Source organism: Paramacrobiotus metropolitanus, unplaced genomic scaffold, assembly GCF_019649055.1.
Source record: "Paramacrobiotus metropolitanus isolate TYO unplaced genomic scaffold, Prichtersi_v1.0 Parri_scaffold0000001, whole genome shotgun sequence".
NCBI classification, from domain to species: Eukaryota; Metazoa; Tardigrada; class Eutardigrada; order Parachela; family Macrobiotidae; genus Paramacrobiotus; species Paramacrobiotus metropolitanus.
This window is the reverse complement of record NW_026570221.1, coordinates 3,089,291-3,096,950: the sequence shown is the minus strand read 5'-3', so window position 1 is coordinate 3,096,950 and position 7,660 is coordinate 3,089,291. Positions and strand designations below refer to the sequence as shown.

Here is a 7,660-nt window from a genome sequence, read left to right as displayed (position 1 = left end):
TCGAGCGACTGTTTCAAGACACGTAGCAATGGTAATTTTTTTTCGTACGTAAGGTAAAACTAGTTTACCGATCTGCCGACCTTCGGCAAAAACGTGGATCAGGTTTCATTGGATATCTGATAACCACCCGTCCAATTTGCTGCCGGTTGCAGGAGCCCAATACACTCCCGTAGGGCTGAACAAGCTACGATACTGTCGTCAACTCTCCACTGACGGGTCTCCACCTCCACATTAAATCAGAACCCCGTTCCGGGCGTCCCCCTTAATATTCCTATCAGGGGCATCAGCTGTTACCTGCTTTGTGGTAATACCCGTTTTTCTCGTCTGAAAAGTTAGGGAAGGGACTTTTCCCAGGAGTGTGGTACTGTTTGCCAAGCCAGCGTTTGTGTGAAGAGCAGGCACTGAACTGAGCCACGGGACTCGGGGCGAGAGTATACGATGGCTATTGCAGCCGCCCTGGAGCTGGTAATAAACGGGCAGTCAGCTAATCACTTTTTAATTACGTTTTTCTTCAGCGATAGTTTTATCATATCTCTTTCCTAGCAGTATTCACTTTCTTATTTCTACTTTCTACTTTCAGTTTCCACTTTCTGACTTTCAGTTTCTTTCTTCTTTTCTACTTTCTACTTTCCCAGCTATTAGGATTATTAGAGCACAATGGATTTCAGTTGTGCATCACTGTTGGTATGCCTGACTGGCACCGTTCTCCTGCTTCACTATCCTGTCGATTCCTGTCCTGTCCAACCTTCTTCCGGACTAAATGGTACTGTTTTTATTCTATGCTCTCTTTTACTTTTCAGCGCATGGCGTAAGATACAACATTAAGTGTATGTGTTAGTGACCAGATAGTCAAATGAATATCAAAGAAGCCCACACGACCGGAAACTGCAAGACTGGGTATTTGTACCCGTTCTCGTTTTTTTTAACGTTAGCCACAATTCAGGTCTCCGTTTCTTTTCGGGTAACTCTCGGCTTTACTCAGTACTGGCGTGGACTTGAAAATATTAGCCATTACTTGAGCATCAGAACAAGAGTTTTTCATCGCCATGGATTAACTGTTCCTCAAAAATAGTCGTTGGTAGTCGTTGTATTCCTTATAACACAGTCGTTGCAGGAAGACTGCCAACGAATTCACCTGTTGCGTTGCCAGAGGTTCTCCCAGTGTTTAGACAATGTCCAGACAAAAAGGGAAAACCATATGGACGTAATATGACGCTCTGGTGATTAAATGCTGCGTAACTCCGTGAATTTTTCCAGCGCCTGTCTAGTTCCTACTTTAAAAAATCAACGTAAAAACAACACATATTTTAACGACCGTCGAGCATTGGTTAAATGATTTAACTTCTCATCATAGCGCAATGCTCTAGGAACGGAATGTTCGCATCAGACGCAAGAGAAACCAGTACAAGTTACCGATAACTGGCATAATAATTTTAAAACATACCCAAAAAAGCGGTTTTACTGATTACACATGACATTACTGCACGACGCGGTCTAGCGAATTATTCACGTCATGCGCCCTCGCAGATTACTTCTTGGTCGTCACATATACAGAACTGTTAGCTCTTCTTCTTTGACTACTTTCTTGCAAAACTATTTGCTATTACTTTGGATGTATACGGTATTGCTGAGCCATTTGTAACAGTTCAAAACGACAAATCGTCTGAGAGGTCCCCCGGTCGTTTTAACTCTTAAACCGTATGAAGCGACCGGAAGCAGCCGAAAGGACCGCCGTAAATATTGCCAACTCAGTCTTTTCTCGCGTTTTTGCTCGCCAAAAATCGGAACGGAATGTAAATTCGTTTCAGGCCGTTTCTACGGGAATTTAATTTTGTATCCGGTCGTTCCTGCAGCAATGCAATTTCGTATCTGTTCGTTCCTGCCGCAGTGTAATTTCGTATCCGATCTTTCCTGGCTAAATGTAATTTCCTTTACAGTCGTTCCTGCAATCCGGCTATAGTGTAATTTCGCCTCCGGTCGTTTCTGCCGAAGTGCATTTCCGTATCCGTTCGTTACTGCCGTGGTCTAATTATGTATCCCGTTGTTCCTGACGCACAATAATTTCGTATCCGGTCGTTCTTGCCGCAATGCTATTTCCTATTCGTCCGTTCCTGCCATAGTTTACGGTAATTTCGTATCCGGTCGATTCTGCCGAAGTGTACCGTAATTCCATGTTCGGTCTTTCCTGCCGTAGTGTAATTTCGCCTCAGGACGTTCCTGCCGCGGTGCGATTTCGTATCCGGTCGTGCCTGCCTTACCGTACTGTACGGTCATTTCGCATCCGGTCGTTTCTGTCGAAGTGCAATTTCGTATCCGGTCGTTTCTGCCGTAGTTTACTTTTGTATCTTAGGATTTTTCTGGTCTCTTGAGTTTTTTAACGCTTTTTCTTATTTCTTCGGTCTCTTTTGGCTCTGAATGTTTTTAATTTCGGCTACTTATTGTTGAAAATTGGAAGGTTACGATGTGTCCATATCGACTGGCCAACAAATCCTCTTCCCGTCGATGCTGTTGACGACAGCAGCTAACGGATTTGTTCGAAATCGAAAAAACATAAATTTTACACATATTTAACCGTGTTTCATTTAGCGGACAGTTGTTAAGTCGTTGGCGCGCCCTATCAATTCGGCCACCATACATTTGCGCCATCGTACCTGTCGAATAGAGTGTTTTTCGACATTTTAAAATTGACAAACCTATTTGAAACAATGTACCGAAGAAAATAGCATATATTAGTGCGATTGTGAGATGAGTGAGGGCCGCGACCGATCCCACAGATAAGTTTGTGCAGTTTTGCAGAAACATCATCAGTTAGTAACTAGTTAAGTGGTTACCTTTCTGCCGGTGATATACACCGCTTAAGAAGCTACGACTGACAAACCCCGACCAGAAAAATGATCAGCAAGATGCGAGATAAAGGTCGATGCGAGACAAAACTGGGACAGCACTGAGGATCCCCACAGCTGATGTCGCGTGTAATCTGGCGAAAATGTTGTTAATCGACTCTGCTGATGATTCGCAGATACACCATGGTTCTAACAGGATACTGCAGTCTGCAAGTAAACCGCTGTTGAATCTGTTAACCAGTCCTGGTCACGTCTGTGAAGAAAAACGTATTAAAGGGTATGGCAGTGAAGTACAAAACCTAAGGTAATATTACCTCTCCGCCGCGGTTTCAGAATAGCCTTCAAACATCTTTGTGGTACTGATTATCTAACGTGTTATGGTGTGTTATATGCAATGCCAGTTACCATTGGGTAGCCGTGACACAGACGACGCTCTCCACCATTAGCGAAGATTAAGAGATTTTGACTACCGCTCCATAGGCGGTTGGCACTTGTTCAGATTGCAATCCGTTGAACTCGCTGCCAACTGCATAACGGGTTGAGTATTTATCGCACTATTTAAATTATTTTTAAATTTAAATTATTTTTAAATTTATTTACTGCAGTATTTAAAAACTGTATTCCAGCATGTTGGCGTAACGCGCTTTAAAACCTTGCTGTAAACACTAACCAACCTTTGTTTTAAAATTAGATAGCGAAGTGTCCCCTGAGGAAGTTCATACAAATCGCGGACAGTGTGCAGTGCAGCGAGGTTTGCAGATTCCGTTTGAAGAGTTGCTCGAGGAACCCGAATGTACAGATCCGCAGCTTTGAGTGAAAAGCAGCATCAGCAGCACCGCGCTGTCCGTTGTTCGTACTCACCACACGCCTTCTCCTGAGCAGTCAAATTCAATCTGGTGATAATGACAAGTAGCAATTAACTCGCTCTAGTAAAAATCATTGAAATGTATGCTATAGCAGCTGCTAATTTTTCTAAACGGAGATACCGGGGTTTGCTGTCTAACTGGCGTGCTGTGCGGTTGTACCACAGCTCTTTGCTATATTGTAGTGCGCACTAGAAATTTCTTCTTTTTTGCTAGTTGTTCTTTTGTCTGTCCTCTTCGCTCTCTTCCTCTTTCCTTTTTTCGTTGGACGCCTCTTGGATTCTGGTTCTCCCGCCATCCCAGTCTCCGTGGACTAATGTCGGCTTGCGTCCAGGATCCAGCTCAGTCAAGTTTACTCAGATTAGGCGTACAGTCCGTTTTGTACTGGTCGGACACGTGGGGATTTCGCAGGGATGGATTCAAATGGAGCGTCACACAACCGCACGAGATGGACTGGATGGGTTTGCTAACGTTTGCGAGAGTAAAGCATCGTTTGTGGGGCGACATGTGGAAAGGAGGAATACCACATATCCGTAGGTACATCTGTTTGCCTATTTACCTGTGATTCCTGTGTACGCCTTCCCTACGTCGCTACGGATGCTATTATTTAGTTATATCTTTCGTATATGGTTTGTTGTTCTCTTATTTTTAGCGGTGTATGTGATGTCAGCGCTTTTAGTCAATGCGGCTGGTGTTCTCACCAATGTAAGCAGTTGGATAGGTTTTAGTAATTGTTAGTTGGATTGGTCTTAGTAAGTGTTCTTGAGTCTGGCTTCCTATATTGCTGATGGCTGAGAGTGAGAGACAAGAAGAGAAAGCATCTTCCACGTTTCTCCTACGTTCATGGTCCACCACGGAGTATAGCGTAAAAGTAACATCAACAAAGGATGCTCGTGTCTTAGTGGACCCTCGCATTCATGACGGGAAGTTGGACTGTATGCTGTGGCAGAGCTTCTGTTTAAGGATTCCTGTGTTCCTGAAAAGTTTATGTACATCCGTCCACGTACATCCAGTTATCACTTTAACAGTTGTGATTAAGGGTCGTTCGATCGTACAACCTTGCGAGCAAAAACATTATCTCCAACAGAACAATCAATATCACATTATTTTTATGTCCTTTTACCGGATTCCCATTGAATAATGAAAACTGTATGAAGGAATGTGCGGCACACCTGTCATTTTGTGGCACTTGACATTTGTTAATGCCCCGTGGGGGTAGTTTCGGGGGGAAGCCTTATTTTTCGAACCGATCATGGGATGGGGTTTAATACGGAGACGGGTTTATTATGCCGGTAGGTACAAATTCGATCATTACGGTATGTGCCGAAACAGGCGAAATGAGAGCGCTTAAGGCCTTTCTTAACTCTATGCAGTCTAGAGAAGACCCTGGTACTGGGTTTTGTCTCCTCTTGCTGCTACCGCTTCTGCAGTGTTTCGCTCGTGCTGACAGTAGTGACACTTTCAAATTGCTTTTCGTTTAACATCCTTGAAATACGTTTTTCTGACAAATTTGGAACTATCAGCTGGAAAACATAAGGTAGAGAACTGGTTTCTTACATCTTGATGTCCTTCGTAAAGCGAAGAAATATAGCTGCTGCGTAAAGCGAAAAACTATAGCTGAGAATTTTGCGAAGTGTTTCCCTGAATTACTGTAATGGGAACTGCCAAATCGCCGCTCAAGCGCTCATCGTACAATGTTTTATCGTGGATGATTCGTTTTTAGAGCCACAACACTAGCACTACAGTAGTTGTCTTAGGCCTCGTCCCGAATTGAAAGCGAATCTCGTTGCGATACAGCAACTCCACCTCGCGAGGTGGCTTCGCGTACCGTATCTCTAGGCGTGGCCACTGCATACAGCCACCTCGTGCGGTTTTGCAACCGTACCACAACGAGATTCGCTTTGAATTCGGGACAAGCCTTAGCATTTCACTAAGTTATTGCACTACTGACACTTGGAAAAAAGTGTGGAAAGTTCAAAAATAATTTTTTTCAAATTGCTTTCAGTGTGAAGTGTTGTCGTTGGTGTGGGGCTGGTGTTTACTATATATGTCAAATACGTCAATGTGTCTCCCCAATTTCTGCTTCAACCATCTATCGTTGACCTACAGCGCTGCAGTTGATGGACGAAGCTCTGAAAAGCAGCCAAGACGGCGTGGTGCGTCTGGAGATTCCGACCTCTGACCAGCCGTTCCCGTTGCCAAATCAGACGGCTGGGTTTGTTGTCATCCGAGAACCGGAAGGCGGAAACGTGACACTCCCCTGTGGTGACGAAACCCTGGCACAACACCCTCTAATCCGATACAATGGCCGACAGCTATCGGTTAACGATAGAAGAATACATGAGCAGCCGAAACTAGTACATCACTGTAGTTGCAAGATTGTCCCGCCCGCTATCTGGAGGTCAAAAATCTCTTTGCTGAAGGACCCCGCCCTGCCACCGTACTATCTCGGTTTCTTCAACTTCTCGCATTATCTTTCCGGGTCGTACGAATGTCTACACACGGTCAACGGGAAAGCTAGGGTAACCAATCGGTACGTAGCGCCAGAGCCTTCTGTGATTAATTTTGTGTATATTTTTCTTGTCATTTGCATGATACGGGACCAGTTCACCAAAATTTTATTTGAAGTTATTTTTGAAGGCTACTGTAAGCGAGCTTCGTTTCGCACATTTCCCTGCCATTGGTGGCTGGAACCGGATAGAAAAAGAGCAAAAATTTGTGCAAAAAATCGGAGAAATTACTCTTTTCTTGTTGAACTTCTAGCGATATTTGCTGTAAGACCGAATGTAAGATTCTCTGTCGGCGCAAAAGTAGCTGCTTCACAAACATACTTAAATGAATGAATCTGTAATCTATGCGCCAGGAGTTCATCGAATTCCATAGTATATACATGTACAAAACACATTCCAAAAATAGCTTTCCCTGATTTACCTCTCGGTCATTTGGAACAGTACAGAAATGCTATATTTTTCTTGCATAAACCATTATGTAAGCTATCAGAAAAACTTAAAGCTTGAGTGGAGAAAAGGGAAAACGAGAGACCGAAATCGTTGAGGTGCTTTTGCAGTTTTTCAAGTCTTTTTGTGCCAGTCTCGCCTTTGCAATTATTTCGATGATTGCTTTCAAATATCAACTGCAACAAGTGTTAGTGTTATTACGGTGTTAGCGGAACGCTTTGAGAGCTCAGAGATTAAGATAAACTTTTTTTTTCGTAGGACACTTAAATTTTTTGTTTTCAGCCTTCTCGCTTTTGCGAATACGTCATCCTTCGCATTAAAAGAAAGCGCATGTTATGGCCACTCATGCGCGTCTAAGTTATCAAAGAAGTTTACTTTTTACCCACAACGATAAATTCTTTGACGTATTTGTCCTTTGACGGTTTGTCATTTTTTTGCCGTAAGTATGCCAAAAATCTTTGTTTTTTCTCCTTTTCCCTGACAGCTTCGATTTTTCCTGAAAAGCGGTTTAAGGACGTTATTCTTTTGAAAAAAAATTTTGTAAGAGGAAAGAATTTCTAACATTCTAATGCTTCTCAAAAAGTTGGCGAGGTGATTAATAAAAATTGCAAAATTATCACGAGAAAAAGTGCGAAAGACCGTCCATGGTTTTCTCCGTAGGTTTTTTTTTATTGGAGTGGGCTGGAGCCATGTTTCGTTTCGGTTTCTTAGTAATGAAAGGCGTTTCTTATAATATGGCTAACAAAAGCTGAATGCGTCTTCGAAGGAAAATTATTTTTGCAGTAGTATTTTTGAGATACAAATTATGGAAAAAATTTTTTGGAATGTCTTTTGTATCGTTGAGCATGAGTCCATTACTTATTTATCAATTAAATATGCTCCAAGAAAGATTTTACAAGAAATTCGTAAAAATCACAATTTTCAAAGCAAGAGCGTCTTCCTGCTTCGCGCGAAAGTTTACATTGTCTGTGAACTCTGCTCATCATACAGGCGTGTT

At 42.8% G+C, this 7,660-nt stretch overlaps 1 long non-coding RNA gene across 1 annotated transcript; it reads left to right on the top strand.

Moving 5' to 3' along the window:
- Nucleotides 1–556: 556 nt before the first annotated feature.
- On the top strand, nt 557–4,442 carry LOC129581148 (uncharacterized). The gene is made up of 3 exons (XR_008689451.1): nt 557–763; nt 3,535–3,739; nt 3,923–4,442. It is a non-coding gene; the product is annotated as an uncharacterized LOC129581148 (long non-coding RNA).
- The last annotated feature ends 3,218 nt before the right edge of the window (nt 4,443–7,660 follow it).